Source organism: Aulonocara stuartgranti (assembly GCF_965226115.1).
Source record: "Aulonocara stuartgranti genome assembly, chromosome: 1".
NCBI classification, from domain to species: Eukaryota; Metazoa; Chordata; class Actinopteri; order Cichliformes; family Cichlidae; genus Aulonocara; species Aulonocara stuartgranti.
Window position 1 is genome coordinate 25,271,399 of NC_138939.1, and position 17,990 is coordinate 25,289,388.

At 39.9% G+C, this 17,990-nt stretch overlaps 1 long non-coding RNA gene across 2 annotated transcripts; it reads right to left on the bottom strand.

Annotated features, from left to right (window-relative positions):
- Positions 1-1,079: 1,079 nt before the first annotated feature.
- LOC309702855 lies at positions 1,080-6,191 on the bottom strand. 2 transcript variants are annotated; one of them, XR_014275767.1, is made up of 4 exons: positions 4,626-6,191; positions 2,546-2,701; positions 2,423-2,465; positions 1,080-2,124 (listed from the first exon to the last, which is right to left on the bottom strand). It is a non-coding gene; the product is annotated as an uncharacterized lncRNA (long non-coding RNA). The 2 variants fall into 2 exon arrangements; XR_014275768.1 differs by lacking the exon at positions 2,423-2,465 and having other exon boundaries at positions 4,626-6,181.
- Between the last annotated feature and the right edge of the window lie 11,799 nt (positions 6,192-17,990).

Sequence of the window (17,990 nt, forward strand, 5' to 3'; positions counted from 1 at the left end):
GCAACACCGGAGGAGAGGATGGAAGCTTCTTCAACATCCACCACCTGGCAGTCAACCTCCACCAGCCCAGGCCTCACAGAGGCGGAGCCATGGGAGGGATGCTGTGGGAGGGGACCCAGCCCATGGTGTCACAGTAGTGGCAGCCATGTTCCCAATAGTAGACTGCTCTCTCATTTTGGAGGCAGGAGAAGGGAGAGGGGCAGGCCATGTAATGTTTTCAGAAACCAAGTACGGTCTGCCTAGTTTGTGCTGGCAACAAAGCAGTGCATGCAAGCGTCAGGTACTTTAGCTAGCACAGCCCAACGTGTGGGCAGCCATACTTCTGCTACCAAGCAAGGGGGCGGGGCCACACGCTAACCAGGAATTACTAACAGGTAGCCGGCACTAACCGCAACCTGAATTCCCCTTTCACTGTTTATTAGCTCCTGCGTCACAGTGCTGACAGGCAAAAGCATATGCTTGGAACTCATTTCCCCAATGTAGCCGAGCTACGAGTGGAGCCCTGCTGGCTGTGTTAACCCGCGAGCTGTGAGCGACACGCCAGACAGACTAACCGGCTGGAATGCTACTTGCAGGCCGGCTAATCTTTCGATTAGCTGGCACGAACCGTAGCATAATTCCCCACTGTTTATTCCCCACAGTGTTAAGCAGGCCAACAGCGAACGCTTGGAACGCTGAAGCTGTATCCCCTCTGTGTTAACACACATAGCAGCCGAACTGCAGAATGCCCAGGTGACAGTGTACACTGAAAAAAATAATCAGTGGGATAAACGTAAAAAAATTATTGTAATCGGTTGCACGAAATTAAGTTATGTTTGGTTAACCTTAGTTTTTTATGTTATACCTGCACACATTTTTCTGGTAACATGAACATGACTTTTTTATGTTGCTGTTATGTTTTTCATTCCGGTCAAATATTTATAGAAACCACTTGTTTATCAGACATGAACTTTTTGTGTTAATTGTACTGGACTACTATGTGTTATATTGACAAGATTATTTTATGGTAAGCTTATTTTATTTTATAACAAATTTCTAATATATAATCTAATATGTAATTGAGTGTTCAATAAATAAAACTAAATTAAGGCTGATCTTACTGTATGTACTGTACACTTTCTCTCAATCAAAGAAATAAGCAAAACATTTTTGAACAATGACCTGTATTTTTGAAAATACTACACAGTTGTAACAACGGACTTTCAATTCAGGCTTCCAAAATATACATGAGTCATATTTGTACAATGCATCTCTTGAAAAACATTCCACAACATTCCTCAAAGTTATCTTCTGTAAGTTGAATTCAACATTGTGGGGCCTTATGACATCGCGCTTATGTAAAAAATAGTTTTTTTTAAATGTAAGAGCCATAAGGTAATATGGCAACAGGGGTGTAATTATTAAAATGACACAAAGAAGAGACTTAAAATAACATTATAACCCACAGGCACACAACCAAGAGACCTAAACTGATTAGTATTGGCTTGCTTCTATCACTAAACATCACAATCACTAATACTAGACGATGCAATCTGTTTGTAGTGGTGCACCTTGGGAAAAAAATTGCAAACTGGTGAAATTGGTGCAAGGCACCATTTCCATTGAGAAAAATGGAAATTCAAAGTTTTAATTTTTTTTTAAAAGAGCCATGGCTTGAAAAGTGAAAACTGCAGTAATAAAGGCCCCAAGTTGAAAAGTGCCAGAAAAATAAGTTTCACTATGTACTGCAACTTTACCAGTGCTGGCTTAAAACAAAGGATGGTACATATTCAAAGAGGTAAACATGTTGTTCCCACATAATAACTGGAAAACTGTTCAATCGTACAGTCTGGTCCTGAAAACCTGGGCCTTCTTTGAAAGGCTGTTCCTTTTGAGCTCCATAACCAGTTTCTATAATACCTCGAAGGTATACTTTTCCAGTGGGTAGGTGAGGTTCAAAGTGTACATTAGTCCAAACAGCATTGCAGCTGCTAGGGTATAGTTATCCAAATCCTGCCAGACTCTCTGGCCTTCAAGGACTATCCGGATGTCCTCAGGGCTGCCATTGGCATCTCTTGACTTTATGATGTAAATTCCCATGGTTGTTTCCTTATTAGATTGTTGGATAATGGCTTCATCTGTGGCCTAGAAAATGCAGAATTCCAAAATTTAATTAAACAGAACACCGGTCAAAGAACATTATACCAAATCTTATTTTAATCTGTGTCACTATTCCAAAAAATGTTAACATTAACACATTAGGTGAACAAAAATGGATTCATTACAGCATGTGATTTGAGTCCTCAGAATGCTTAAAAAGGTAATGAAGTGAAATCTCCATGCAAAGAAGCAGAATACTGTCAGAGCATAGAGAGGTGTTCAACTATGAACTCCACACATAGTTCTAATGCAGGTAAAGGAAAAAAACAAACAAAAAACGCACCCATGGTAAATTGTGAAAATCCCAGGTGATTTTCAACATACTCCTGGCATAGAGTGACAAGCAGCATTTTGTTAAAATTATTATTTTCCCTAAAGTGTATACACAAATTAATTTTTTTCTTACCTGGGCCGTGGGCTCCAGAATGTTCTGAAGTCTTCTTCCTATTTGTCCTCCTCGCCTTTTGAACACCTTTATTAGTTTGTCAGATAGCACATCTATCTGCGAGAGTAATCTGGACTGCAGTGGCATGGTGGTAATGCGCTTAAACTCTGCATTTATCTAAAAAGAGAAGTTGTCACATAAAAATGCTGTCAAAATCTCAAATCTCACAAGGTTACATCCACACAAAGTTGTTATTTTTTGTCATATTACTATTTATTAGCTATGGGTCCCATGTTGCTGAGCAGTTCCATAGTTGCCCTTACTTCCATACCACCCAAAGCCTGTTTGCAACCACAGCAGTTGCCTCCTTCTGGCCATTTTGCAGTTCTGCCAAATGACCCATAAACTACATCTATTATTGTCATATACACATCAAGGTCTTTCATTAATACTTAGTTAAATTAGTTAATTTGACTTTTCCAGAAAATTTACCTTACAGAATGTGAGATAACATATGCAAATCTTCACTAGTAAATAAAATAATGTTATTAAAACCTTAACTGTAACACCTCTACATAACAGCGCTAGAGAATTGTTCTGAAGCAACACCAATCTGCCCTTCAGCAGGGATAAGCACCATATATCGATACAGAAAAAATAAATTTAACATATTTCTATCGTCATTATTTTTATCTCTTTAAGCCCTCCTCTCAGTCTCTCTATAAATCAGTTAAAACAATTTGTTGGGTTTTTGTGTGTCTTTAACATGTTATCAGTACATTACATTCACTGCCCCAGAACATGAAATAAAGCCCCACGTCATGCACTTCCTCTCCTAATGAGTACTGCATAGGTGTCATGCCCTAAATAAACCCACTTTAGTGAAGACCCCCCCCAACACAGCCCACCCCATGGCAAACTAGCTTATTTAACTGTTTAACTAAAACATTTTAGGTACAACCAGTTAACTAAATGGACACGAGTTTGTTAGTCTGTATTCACTGAGAAAAAACAAGCGAATGTGACTGGACACACACTGAAAAAAAGCTAATGCACATAATATTGTCCCGCAGCTTAAGCTAGCATTATCGTTAGTTAACTTAAGGAATGACTTGTTTTTTCCATTATGTTGCTCAACAGCAATTCATGAGAAAAACTTCCCCATCTAATGGATGTTCTCTTCGTTTCCTCTCAAACATGTAGTTTTCAGTTTACCTCGACAAAGTAAAGCTCAGCACCAAACGTAAACGAAGCGAAGACAAAAAATGGCGGACCGCCATAGTGAATTTTCCCTCGCAGAACACACCCTGGGGTGGAGTTTCAACAGAAAACATAACTATTTTCTGTTATTTTGATATGACTGGTTTTAAAAGACTGAACATCCTTCTAAAACAAGTGAAAGGCGTGAGACTTAATTATGTTTAGACCAAAAATATAAATGATTCATGTTGGATATATTTACTGTGTTTTTACTAATTTAACAACCTCATCATTGCATTAGTCGCTTTATGCTATAGCATTGCGCTTACATTAGCTTGAAGTTCAAGGCCGTCATTGTATTTAATTTCTTTTTCTGGGCTTACAAACAGGACACACAACATTTAGATAACCGTTACACTGAATCTTGGGTCTGTGTTGAGTCTTCCAGCTGCTGACTACAGAAGCTAGATTGACCTTTCAGCATGTTTATAGCGGCTGTGGCTATGTGCTGGTAATGTTACCGTGTGTGAGCAGTCACATTGGCAGCAGACATGTTTCGACAAACTAGTCATATCCCGGCCCTACATTAGCTTGTTTAATGGTTAAGACACTGCAGGTACCACCACTTACTACAGACACCGATGCAAGTTTGTAATAGTCTGTTAATTTAGACTGAAAGAATATACAAACAATATTAACTCACATTATATATGTTAATTACTAATTTGCTTATCGCATAATTTCGGTTACCATTAGCTAACTGGAGCCTAACATTAGCCTTTCATGGTTTTCGATAAACAGCCCACATACCTGTAAAATAACAACACCCCAGTAAAAGTCCACATATATAAAGGGTCTACACTCTTTCTCACTGGTGTGTTAGCTTTAAAATCTTATTTACCTTCAAGTGTAAAACTCCAGATGGTAGTAGATTTTCCAAAGCGAGAGACAAAAATGGCGGACAGTGCAGCCGATTTTTCCTTTCCAGGGGGCGGAGCTTGAGGATAAAACACGACTAACTTGTTTCTTTTCAACATGATTTGTTCTAAAAGAATGAATATTCTTAAAGAATATGTGAAAATTAAAAGACAAAAATATGTTTAGATGTGAAATTTAAATTAGTCATGCTGGATATATGAAGTAATTCTATGCAAATTCAACAACCACCCTATTGCATTTTTTTCAGTGTATGCTTGAATGCTGAAGCCGTGTCCCTGCTGTGTTTCCTCACTGTAGCCGAGCTATTCGCTAGCCAGCAGCCACACAGCGTGGTCCGACGGGCGCATAAGCCTTTTTTTTTCAAGGCGATAAGCCGGGGAAGGGAGATCAACCAAGGGGAAGCAAAGGGCCAGCTAGGGGGAACCAAGCTCAGGGATACAATGGCATACCAGGAGAATATCGGGGAACACCAGGGAATACCGGGGCTACCAGGGGAGTACAGGGACTACCAGGGGAATACCAGGGGAGAGGCAGCACCCACGGAGGATGCCGAAGCATGCTCCTGACGGACGCACATACAAACAGCACTCTCAAGGCACTCACACACACACACACACACACACACACAACACAAGTGGAGATCACCGGTGTCATGTCTGCAGCTGTTTTATATGTGAGCTGTGGGGCATAGCCGGGCGTGCCGGAGTGTCTTAAAGAAATATCCACATGCCACGACCAAGGGGGGTCGTACCCCATACATATGGAATATGTAACGGAGTGGAGAGATAGTCCTTGATATGCTAGAGAACCATCTTTTACGTCACTGACAGAAGACAGACGCCAATTATCAGCACCGGAGAAGCACCCGAGAAGACATCGTGAACGCTTCCTGGCCATCCAGTGTAGATGTTAGTGAAACTGTTGGGAAGACAACGTTAAAGCCGGTCGGAGCAGGCACGCTCCGTTTTGCGTAACTATTTTTAAATTTCGGTAGCACTGCAACCACGTAAGCTAGCACAATAATTTTTTTTGCATATGAAACCGGAGGAGTTTTACTTACATCTTATGCCATCAGCTTGTCCTAGGTCACAGTTTCCTTCCACATATAGCTTTGCAAAAACTGCATAAAAAGCACTTGCAGCAACAAAAACATAATATTCCAGAAACACGCTTTGCCGATCCGATCAGTGAAATCATTTTGCGGAAATTAGTTTTTTACCATCAGGGCCTTATGAGCCTATAGTGGTGTTTTTAAAAGTTATGTTTGATTTTATGACTTTCTGTGTCGTTTCTGGGATGCTTAGGACTCATATTGCACTGCTGGAAATAGTTTATTTTGATGCATATGCTGGTTTTTCTGCAAATTTGCATTATAATATTTATTTGCGTTTTTCCTGCAGTATATAAAAATTAGTGTATTTCAAAAATAAAACTATGAAGACACTCAAAATAAATTTTCTGTGGTGGGAAACTATTATGTGCAACTTTTTTGTATTTACAGTTTTTAAGGATAAGCCTCTTAAATTTCTCTAACTAGAAATATGTGTTAAAAAAACAAAAACGTTTTTCAATTTTTTTGTAGTTTATTGCACTTTTTTTTGCAATGTATGTAATTACTATGCACTTAATGCATAAATATTATTAGAGTTTGGGCTATAATGGTTGTATTGATGTATATCAACTTGAAATGCTCCCAAAAATGGCACTACAGCATGTAAAAATATAATATAAGCTCTGGCGGACTTGGTTCTATGGTAATCTGCAATAAAGATCTTTTCATACATTGTACCATAGGCAAAGTTGCCTCTATTTTTATAATTCTTTTAATCAATATTTTGTACATTTGTACATTTCAAGGACTCTATTTTTGGAGTGTATTTTTTATATATCTCTATTGTATTATACATACACATTAAAAGTGAATCTCTGTCCAAAAAATACACTCAGTTTACTTCTTACTCACTATGATCATCATTCATTATTCTTCCCCAGTAATTAAGGTTAGGATATGTTGTTTTTTTAAAATTCCAATCCATTCTTCGTTTGCAGCATTTAAATAACCTTTATCAGATTTGATGGTTTTGTTACAGACTTTTAAAAAGGTGTTTTGCTTTTCTTTCACAAATGTGGGGATTAAATTGTGTTAAAATGTACAAAACAGTGATGTCATGTTTTGTGACGAGGACCCAGGCAGAGAGAGACTTGATAAATTTAAGAATCTAATGATTTAATAAAGAAATTTGCAGAATTGCACAGAGATGGTAAAATTATGATGACTAATAACGGAGACGAAGACAGCAGACGATGAGGACAGGGAGGAACAGGGGTTTAAATGCACCAAGGAGACAGTCACAGGGAACTCGGGACAACTGGAGACATTTAAGGATGCAGGGACTAACAGAGACAGGGAAGAAGTCTCATCGTGATGAGTAAAGTTTGTCTTGCCTGACTGGGCAGCTCTCTGGGTGCTCAGCACCCCCAAAGCTCTGATCCTAGAATCGCCCCTGTCTGAGACCTCATCAGATGCTTTAAAAACAATATCAGCAGACACACCTCTAGCAGTCTTTCCTTTCCACTGCCTAGGCATGCTGTAAAAGTATTAAAATTAATAAATAAAACATTTATACTTTGGGGAAGGGGATGGTTGTAGCACTTTAAAAAACATATGAGTCATATATGTCAGTCATAGTTTAACTAACTGTATTAACATAGAGACTTAAAATTAACAGGGGGGAAATGTATCAGAGTTTACCTAAGAAACTTTAATTTTTTATACTGTAAGTCATATGATTTTATCTCCAATTGCTTAAGAATTAAACAAAGTTTTGTGCTGATCAAAAAAAAAATTTTTTTTTCTCAATAAAATCTACACGCAGTTGTTTCCAGCCATGGCAAGCACCATGTGAAATCGGGAATGGAAGTGGGCAAACACTGAAATGACCATATGGCTTTTATCTCATTCCTGATTGGCAAGATTGATGGTGTTACAACCATACCTGGTCTCCCCTACAAAGCCACCACACACAGGACCCAGTGTAATGCTGTGAAAACTTTCTTCGCCACATGACTCTACATACTTGATTAGCCACACTAACTGCTGAAATCAGTATGGTTTATTTGTTTCTAAAAAACTGACTTCATAAGTATTAGTCAAAGGTGTATGCTCAGTCAGTCTCTGTGATTTGAACTGATTTTACTTACCTCAAATGTAATAATGATATATTTTTTTAAATAATAAATTTGAATGAAGGATAATCACAAGGGCTAACATAAATAATGTAGCAATAGAAGATACTGACCAAGTGCTACGTTTTAGTTCCTCCAATCCAGATGAGGTTCACTCAAACACATTAGGGATTCAGTGTAGATCCAGCCTTGTCATGGAATGATATAGCCCTGGATTAGGGAGTTAAAATAACGAGCAGAAAAAGCAGATGGGGGTGGGAAGGAAACTTTTCTGTTCCATCCAAGAGATAGCTTTGAAGTAGAACTTAAAGAACACAATTGGAGCATAATGTTTCTAAATTGTTCATCAGACTAACTTTAGATTTTGAACGCAGCAGAGCAGATCAAAACAATTATTTCCTCAGTCACGCCACACTTGACATAACTACGCAGAAAGCCATAATAATTTCAGTCCTTATCCACCATAATTAATAACAGTTCCTCTAAAACACACGCTTAAGAGTACTCTGCCCCACAGGGGACGGGCATATGTAATTATTCCTCTTAATTAGTGGTCTCAAATTGTATCTGATTAAGTTGTAAGTTGGGTCTTTGACTAATTCAATTTGGACTGGAGTCTGCAGCATTTTGTGCGTATCAAGCCACTGACCGAACACAACAATTCCTGCTGGGCACCAAACGATGGAGTACTGAGACTGTAACGTCTTACCTAAGAGGAAGAACCAAATGAGGTGATCGGACTTGGGTCTGTAGTCATTCTGCCACAGCTGATCAGCTAAATTGTGTTTTACTTTCCAAGATACAGTATAAGGTATTAGCTTGTTTAGTGAGTGTCACCAGAGTGAACTTGATTCAAACCTTCAAAGGCCACCCACAGTCCCACATTATGTTGGGGTTTAATTATTTGATTATCATCTCACTCAAAAATCCTTTAATTTGTACTTAGATTAAGTAAACCTAGGGGTACTTAATCAAACCGAAAGCTTAATATTAATCAGGTTCAACTAAAAACAGAGATGTGATTAGACTTTCAAAAAGAATGCAGTCTGACTACAGTTAATTTTGTTACAACATAATATATTAAAAAGGTGGTTATATATACATATATATGTATATTGTATATTGTAGGTCTACATTACAAAAGAGAAAGCTCTATCACAATTAACAGCATCCTTTAAGCTGGTTTGTGTATGTGGGACCTGTGTACCCTGCTCAGTGCTCCACCCTATAGCCAGGCCTGGTGAGGGAGCTTGATGAAAAGTGCTTGACAGGGTTTTAATAGTTTTGCAATTTTCATTAGTTTTTATTTTTATTTAGTTTTGACTTCAGATTTTCAATTTTATATCAGTTTTAATTAGTTTTTACCAATTGTTTGCTAGTTTAGTTTAGTTTTTATTTTTTTGAAAATCCTTAGTTTCAGTTTAGTTTTGATTACTTTCAGTTATAGTTTTAGTTTTGTTTGCAATAATTAAGTGTAACAAAATCCCAGTTTCATCATATCAGTCATTCTCTTCTGCTTATCCTTGGGTATGTTGCTATTCCAGCTACCATACCCTGCACCCTGGACAGGTCGCCTGTCTGTCGCAGGGCTAACACGCAGAGACAGACAACTCACATTCCCACCTATGGGTTCTTTAAATAAATAAATAAATAAATAAAGGAAGATGAACAACCATTGATACCAGGCAACTATAAAATGTATATCTTGGCCCCAATGAGACTATTAACTCTTGCAGCACCGGGTGTTCATGATTTTGGTTCAAGTGAATTGATAAACTTTTTGAAGGCAATTGACTCACACAGTTATGTAGGTATCCCTGTCCTGTTGTCTCGGGATGCATCACGCTACCTTGCCTGGGGTTAGCGTCTGTTTCTGGGGATGAGGGTTGAGTGTGCTCCCTTACCTACTCAAGGTAAGCTTGGTTAGCCTTCTTGTGTGAGCTTTTCAAGTGCACTTTAAGGTTTGTGGGATTTTTTTCCCTTTAGAAATGTCCCTCATAATTTGTCTCTTTCCACTACAAGACACTTGCTTTATCCAAAACACAGTCATATTCAAAGTAATCCCAAATTGGACTCTGGCGCTTTCTCCCGACTTTTCCTGACATAATTCTGCGCGTGGACGGAGCAGCAACACAGACGACTCGACTAACGTACTGGCCACCTGCTGGCATAATTAGACAGCAAGAAAAAAATCTGGAAACTAAACTTCCTTTTCACCCTTGACTATTGTATGACACGCACACATCAATGAAAACTAAACACATTTTTGCTATAAATTCAGTTAATTTTAGTTAGTTTTGTGAACACTCATTACAGTTTTAGTTAGTTTTCCTTTTTTTGTTGTTTTTTATTTTTATTTCCGTTAACGAAAATGTTTTTTCACTTCTAGTTTTCGTTATTTCATTAGTTTTCGTTAACGATAATAACCTTGGTGCTTGATAGCTGGGCCTTAGGCCATATGGCCTGGCCCAAAGTAGCTACACAGGTCCGCCCACTTCAAGTGCATTGTGTGTTGAGGTGCGGTCAAGGGTGCAGACTCTGCCGTCCCTGGCTATTGAGGTTGGTGGGAGGAGGCCCCGGGCCAGACCCAGGAAACGCACATCTCTTGGCTGGCATACATCTCTGTATTTCTCTGGACAAAGTGGAGGAGGTGACTGGGGAAAGGGACATCTGGGCATCCTTGCTTATGTAGCTACCCCTGCAAACCGGACCCGTTTAAGTTAAATAAAAAGGATGCATGCATGTATGGGTAAATTGAGGTAGACCGATACTCATTAGAAAGCTATGCTTGCAACAGGTAAGCATGATATCCCATACTATCGGGCTTGATTTGCAATAAAACCACAGCTCATAAACACACACATGCAATTGACTGAGTTTAATCCTACATCCTGCTAGCCCCACACAGTTAGCCACAAGCTGAAATATACAACCCACATACACAAACCACAGAGGACAGATGATGAAACTAGTGTGGGAGGGAATTACAGATTAGGTCAGCAATTTGCAGTTCAATGTGAGACCTACTGTTCAGTGTGAGACAGAAGTTAAATGATATCAGGCGGAAAGCTAACGAGAACACTGCAGAGACAATTTAGGTTGATGACAACAGTAGTTTCTAAAGCTAGTCCCTGACATCCATGCATGGAAGAAGTAAAAGGTAAGCACCACGAAACTTTTTTTTTTTTTTTGGACTAAAGCGCTCCCTGAACAAATATATTGAATATGCTCCTGCTCGACAGATTTACACATCACAATCAACTCTCAATGAAATGTTTTATTTGGGAATACATCAATTATACTGTATGTGTATATTCTTTCTACAATAAATGGGTGTGTTGTGAACATGATACCTTTTTGTGAGTGAAACTCAGCTGCCAATACTTTATTCATCAAATACAGAAGCCAACAGTAGCTGTGATTGTAAGGTTCTATGTTTTTTTTCTCTCCTGATAACAAGATAATCTATCCCTTCATCTCTCTTTTTGTTGGTCTCTTGGAATAACAAAGATTTGTTTTCACCTAATAAAGTGTAAATTATTTAGTTCTTCATTTGTTTTCTCTTTGTTTATCAGAGATCAGCAGTCAGCATGCCAGCAGCATGCAAACTATCAGGAAGCCAGGGAGAGCTCAGCTACTTTTAAACAATGAGCTTCCACTGAAATCATGATTTTTTTTATTTATTTAATGGAGAAGGTTGTGTAAAATAATGGCTGCATGCTGTGCATTTGTTTCTGTATCTTCACAATCGCTGATTAAGTGTAAGACTAGGTCATTACTGATGCATGGTTCATACATGAGCGTGATTCGCAATATTATTATAAGGATACATGCATGCTATTTTTCAGTGCTTGGTTTTCCAACTCATCCTAATAAATGAGGAATATTACAAACTAATATATTCATTGTGCTAACCTAGAAAACATCTGTTTTCTTATTGTTATTGATAAAAGTGTAATTTAATAAGTATTGTTTATTAACACTGTCAAGATTATTAACTAAAAGCTGAACAAACTGCTCTATAAATTGGTTGTGATGCACAAATATGCATAGCAGGTAGTAACAGCTACATCTTTATTAATATTATTATGATTCACATAAGAAAAAAGGGAAATCAAATGCTTTATAATTTTGTTGTTTTGTTTTTGTTTTGTGCATGTCACACTCACACTGGAATCAGCTGTTACAGGAAATTTAAGATTAAAATGTCAGATTAAGGAGTATGTGTACTGATTATCAGCCTGTACGTAAGTCAAGATCCAATACACACAGCCATTATAGTGTGTCTTTTTTTTATTATTAGCAATTACATTCAGATCTATCATTTAACGAGAATATTGGCTCGGTTCTCAGATTAACTTCCGTAGTAGCACACAAGGTGTTCAAATTGGTTTACTATAAATGTCTCTTAGAATTAAATTATTTAATTTTGTTTTCTTTCTTTATTGGATAAAGTAGAAAGAAGAAGAAAGCATGGAGGTCAGGTAAGAAAAAATTATCTTCATTGGATAAGTACGATGACCTAAAAAGGCATTAGATAACTTTTTTTTGATTAACTTTATATATATATATAACCTGGAAGCAATTAGTGGCTAGTGGTTAGTACTAGACTTATTTTTTATAGACACTGGTGGATCTGTTGAGTTAAACATTAAAAGAAAAAGAAATGCTTTATCAGAGGATGCAAAGAAGGAGAAGAGGGAGACTGAACAGACTAAGCAGGAGCTAACCTTGGACAAACATTAACACGATGGTGAAAGCACTGGAGTTTTTACAATACCTCAAAACAGACAGCCAACTGATATTATTCTACTCGATAGGCAGTTAACAAAACCTTCCTACAGTGTGTGTACAAAGGCAGTTATTGGTTCAAAGATGCTATAATGCTACTAACACTAGCTAGTGCAGCAGTCCTGGCAAGCCTCTGTGTCTCACTTGCTCTCTCTGTGAACGGAAGCTTTAAACAAGGAAAGGGAAATGTAAATTAATGTAGACAGCTGTTATAAACTGTCCTTGGCTGTTGTACCAACCACCTGAAGCGAAACGTAACTATATTGTGCACCGAGCCGTGAATGCTAGCAAAACAAAAGACGTCTACTGCTACTATTAGCAATGCTAAGGTTAGCCAAAACTCTGCAGCTCATCTAACATCATAAATGTTAGCTCCTAAAATACACAGGCAATATTCATTAGTGGACTTAAAGTAAGTTTTAAATATTTTAAGAGGGTTTCTTGTCTCTTAGTTGCCCAGTGTATTTTTTGGAATGGCTTGCAAATTAGTTGCCAGGAATATCCTTACAAACAAAATCAACAACTGACCTTTGAATTCTGTTTCAATGAGAATCAGAATATTTTAATAATCCCAGAGGAAATTATCTGGTCATGTTTGCTCTGAAACAGCAAGAACAGTAGTAGTTAGCTAAACTCAATTAAATAATAAAATATATTCTAACGCACTGGGTTACAAGTTAGTTGACTATTGTGTTATCAGTGTTTTGTGTTCAGAATTGCCACTCACTTATGGCATAGTTGGTAGTGATGTGCGATACCACTGATTTCCTTTCCGATCCAATACTAAGTAAAATTCAGGGTGGTATCGATGATACTGATCCGATACCGATACTGTACAAAAACGTATTTATTTACATATAGAGGCACTTTCCACGCTTCCATGAAGACCCCCAGGTATGATGGCAAGGCTGACTGGGAAGCTTTTCATGCACAATTTGAACTGTTGGCCAGGGTTGGTGGGTGGTCTGCTGAAGAGAAATCCCTGCAGCTAGCTATGTGCCTAACTGGTGATGCCCTGTCTAGCTTGCTGCTTTTGAGCCCAGAGGGCAGGGGGGATTATGATGCTTTGGTCGAGGCTCTGAAGAGGCAGTTCAGTTCTTGCTCTGCTCCGAGCCTGCTGCGCTCCGAACTGTGCAGCCGCCGCCGCCGACGGGAGTCCATTAGGGACCTAGCTAATGACAATGAGTGGCTGGTCAACCGCACCTATGGCCACATTCCCCCCACTCATCCAGTGCGAATTAGCTTGTGACCACTTCCTCCAGGCCTTGCTTCCGGATGAGCTGCGGATCCAGACACTGTTAGCTCATCCTAAATCCAAGGATCCATATCCTGTACCACGTATAGTTGAGACCCTTGACACTGTGACAGGATCCTCGTGGTTCTCCTCTCTAGACCTACACACTGTTCCACAGCAGGCTGCCAGGGAGCTTTCACCTCACTGCAAGAAGCCCTAGTGGGGCCCCAGTGCTCTCTCCGCCTGACCCCACTCTGCCCTTTGTCCTTGACACAGATGCCAGCAGTGTCGGAGCACATAAATGCAGATGCGCTTTCCCGCAGACCCTGTGCCCAAGACAGATGGCACTACTGTGAGAGGAAGGAAGCTCAGGAGGAGGACCAATTGGTGCCCAATGTAAAGTGTGCTGTGACGGGGGTAGAGGAATGACCATCCAGTCAGAGGCTGGTTGTTGTGGATGCAACAGAGTGGAGACATCAAGAGGAGGAGGATGCTGACATCAAGCCAGTGCTTGGGTGGATTGAGAAACAGCGACAACCCCAATGGGAGGAAATCGCCATGTTGTCACGGGCCACAAAGGGACTCTGGTCCATGTTTAATGCCTTGCGGCGGTATGATGTAGTGCTGGAAAGGGGCTGGAAGGAACCAGCTACGGGCAAGATGAGGTGGCAGTTGGTGGTCCCTCGGGCCCTGCAGGAGATGGTGCAGCAGCTGTACAGCATGAAAGGGGCCCACAGCCAAATCCCATGCCCAACTGCAACAGTTTCAGGCAGGGTAGCCAATGGAGAGGGTGGGGATGGACATCCTGGGTCCTTTTCCCTGCACAGAAAGGGGAAACTGCTATATCCTCACAGCTATGGACTATTTCACAAAGTGGCCAGAGGCATACAGTTTACCTGACCAAGAGGCTGAGACGATTGTGGATGCGTTGGTGGAGGGGATGTTCAGCAGATTTGGGGTACCTGAAGTAATCTACACGGACCAGGGCAGGAACTTTGAGTCCCGTGTGTTTGCAGCCATGTGCGAGAAACTAGGCTCCCATAAGACCCGTACAACACCCCTCCACCCACAGAGTGATGGACTCGTTGAGAGATTTAACCGTACACTGGCAGAGCAACTGGCACTAGTGACGGCTAAACATCAACGTGACTGGGACACTCATGTTCCCCTGGTCCTCATGGCATATCGCTCGGCGGTCCAAATCTCCACTTTGTGCTGTGCCCTCTTGATGTTGGCCAGGGAGATCTGGACTCCAGCTGAGATGATGATGGGCCGCCCCCCGATGCTGATGGGGATCAACCAGGTCCTGACTATGCGAGGAAGCTCCAGGATCGCATGGAGTCTGCTCATGACTTTTCTAGGAGGAAACTGATAAGTGTGGGGGTGCGACAGGAGAGGAACTATGACATCCATTTTCGAGGCCGACATTCTGACGTCGGGGAACTGGTCTGGGTGTACAACCCCCAGAGAAAAAAGGGCAGATGCCTTAAGCTGGACAGTGACTGGGTTGCACCCTGTAAGGTTCTGGAACACCTGGGGGAAGTGGTGTATAGGGTACAACTGCCCCCAAGGGGACGTAGGGTCGCCCTGCACCGGGACAGACTGTCCCCCTATCAGGGCGCGGCCACTTCACTGGGACAACAGGGTGGGCCACAGACAGACCTGGACTCCACCCCTACAGACTCTTCTACAACCATTGTGATGTGAGAGTCTGGAAGAGAGCATGTGTGTGGTTGGCTGAGAGTGTTTGGGGGGCGGGTGTTAGAGAATGTTGTTTTGGGTGTGTGCGGAAAGGAGGAGAGAGAGTTGGGGGGTTTGTTTTGATTCTGGAGAGTGCGTTTTTCCCTGTTGTTTTGGCGTTGGCTACGGCCCACAGTAGCCTGTGTTACTATTCTTAATAAACACTGGTAACCGGAACACCGATCGTCTCTGTCTTCTGTCGGAGGGATGCTACAATATCATAAAGTTATAAAATATAACAACATTTGTCCCTAATGAGAGACAAATTAAGGCTAATTATAAATATCCCAGTATATTATACAAAATTAAATATATATAGTTAGAAACTGAGATGCCCCTCTTATATTGACTTTGTTATTTTTTCTGTAGAGGATGTGATATTAAGGCTGTGTTACTAAGGCAGTGTGTACTTGTGTTTATGCCCCCCCCCCCCCCAAAAAAAAAAAAACCCCACAAAAATAAAAACAAGGCATTTGCCTATTAGCATCAGGCGCTGACATGATTAGGTTAGAAGAAGGTTAACATCTAGAACAAACAGGATCCATTGTGGAACTGTTAATATGAACTAAAAACACGCTAATAAATACGTACTTCCACCATCCTCTTATCAAAACATTGCATTTCTAAAAATGGCTCAGGGCACAGGAAACAGTAAAGGAAACAGGGCCAAAAGTTATCCATTGTAGTTCATGTATTCAGAGTCTTACATGATATCAGTATCTTTTAATGATCTCCTGATTCTTATGTTTATGTCAGTCAGACTCTTCAGTAATCAACGTGAATTTTTAGATTCTCTATGTCCTCACATTTCTTAAAACTTTGTTAAATTTGCCTTACATAACCTGCAATAACAGTTAACACATTACGGGTAATATGAGGCGGCTGTTGAAACTTACTGCCGTTTTTATTTTATTTTTTCCTTTTGCTCTTATTTACCTTTCTGAATATCTGTGACCACTGGGGTGTCTAGCTTTCTATTAACAATGAATAAACAAAATGAAAAGAGACAATGAGGAAAAGCTCTTTCATGAAAGGTGATATCAACAGAGGCAGGGTTCATGGGAGTGCTTGACTATAATGGAGATAGACTGCAGATAGCTTCAGGGGGCTGTGATTTTATTGAAGCCATTGTGACACTCCAATATCACCTCTTCTTAGAAATGAATTATCACACCTTTGAGAGAAACTGGATTAGAAACATTTAAAATCTAGATGACAGCTTCAGCAACCATAAACAGTTGTTTATGTCTACATGTTATCTTAGAAAGTTTATATATTTTTCTTGTTTTTCTACCCCAAGTTGTGGGAATATGTGCCACTGTCTTTGGGTGTTTTCTCCAATCATTAATTGATTAGATGGCTGGCATGGGGCCAGTCATGGACTTTTGCTCTGTGATCTTAGAAACGGAAAACATTTACAGCCAAATGCCCTTCTCCCCTCTATTCATTTAGGTGCTGAAATTCAACCATACCTCAGCCGCTCTACACAATCAGTGAGGCCAAAGGTTATAGACTCGATGATAGGTTAAGCTGGCCATCCTTCACTGAGGCATGTTCAGATAGGACAGGCAGAAAAGATACTGTGAAGTGAATGTTGAATCAGACCATATGACAGTGTGGGAAGCATCTCAAGGCCAAGTGGTGTAGCCTGCCCTGTCCTTGTCAACACCTTTGAAAGAATGGTTGTTATCGTGCTGTCACGTTTGTTCCTCGTGACCGGGTTTATTCTCGGTATGCTCTGAAACACAGTGGTAAATATGTAATTTTAGCATTTATATTCTCAAGAAGTGATTCTCTCTGATTTTTGAACTCAAGCCCATCAAGGGCGACAACCGCAAAGCAGCCCGAGTTTCTAAAGAAATGATGAGTTAGAAAAAAAAGATTTCTTAGCAATATTTGAGTTTAGTGAATAGTAAAGAAATGCCAACAAAACTAGAACTAGATACAGAGTATAAAAACATAATGGGCCATTTTGCAGATGAAGAAAATGTCAAAATCATTTTTGCTGTCTGGAGTAACAATGAACTTTGGCATGTTGGATTTAAAAGCCACAAAGATGTTGTGCTGAAGGCACTTGTCAAGATATCATGCTTTATTTCTGTAGGCTACATGGAATTTTTAAACAAAGCATCAGTAAAACTTAATGCCTCTTAGGGGTAAGATGTGTTATACAAGAATTCATTTTCTTTTCCTGTCTATGAATATTTCACACCCTGAACTGCGTCTCAACCCTGCTCTGCAAAAAGCAAAGAACAACAAGGGGTGCAAAACACTGGATTTTGGAGAAGAGATATGCTAGTATTTATATAATGAATATAATTCAGTGTGTAACTTAAGACACTGGGTTGATCAGTTAGAGGAATGTGCTGTTCTCTA